This window comes from Meleagris gallopavo, chromosome 16, assembly GCF_000146605.3.
Source record: "Meleagris gallopavo isolate NT-WF06-2002-E0010 breed Aviagen turkey brand Nicholas breeding stock chromosome 16, Turkey_5.1, whole genome shotgun sequence".
Lineage (NCBI taxonomy): Eukaryota > Metazoa > Chordata > Aves > Galliformes > Phasianidae > Meleagris > Meleagris gallopavo.
Window position 1 is genome coordinate 9,001,896 of NC_015026.2, and position 278 is coordinate 9,002,173.

Consider the following 278-nt stretch of genomic DNA (forward strand, 5'->3'; position numbering starts at 1 on the left):
AGCAGGTTTTGCAGAGCTTTAAAAATAGACGTCTGGCTGCAAAAATAGATATGCTTGGCTGCAAATGCAGAGCTCTCCCCCCACCCCGAGCAAGCAGAAAGATGGAAATCTGCACGGATTGAGCCCAAGGAGCTGCACTGTCCTTCTGAGCACCAGGACCGGCCCTTCGTTCGTCCCCAGCACGCCTTTCAGAGGTTGCAACACATACCTTGCTTCTTGTCCATGGTTTCCCAGAAATGAAGAACAGAAACAGCACACACCCGGCAGTTGGGAGCACT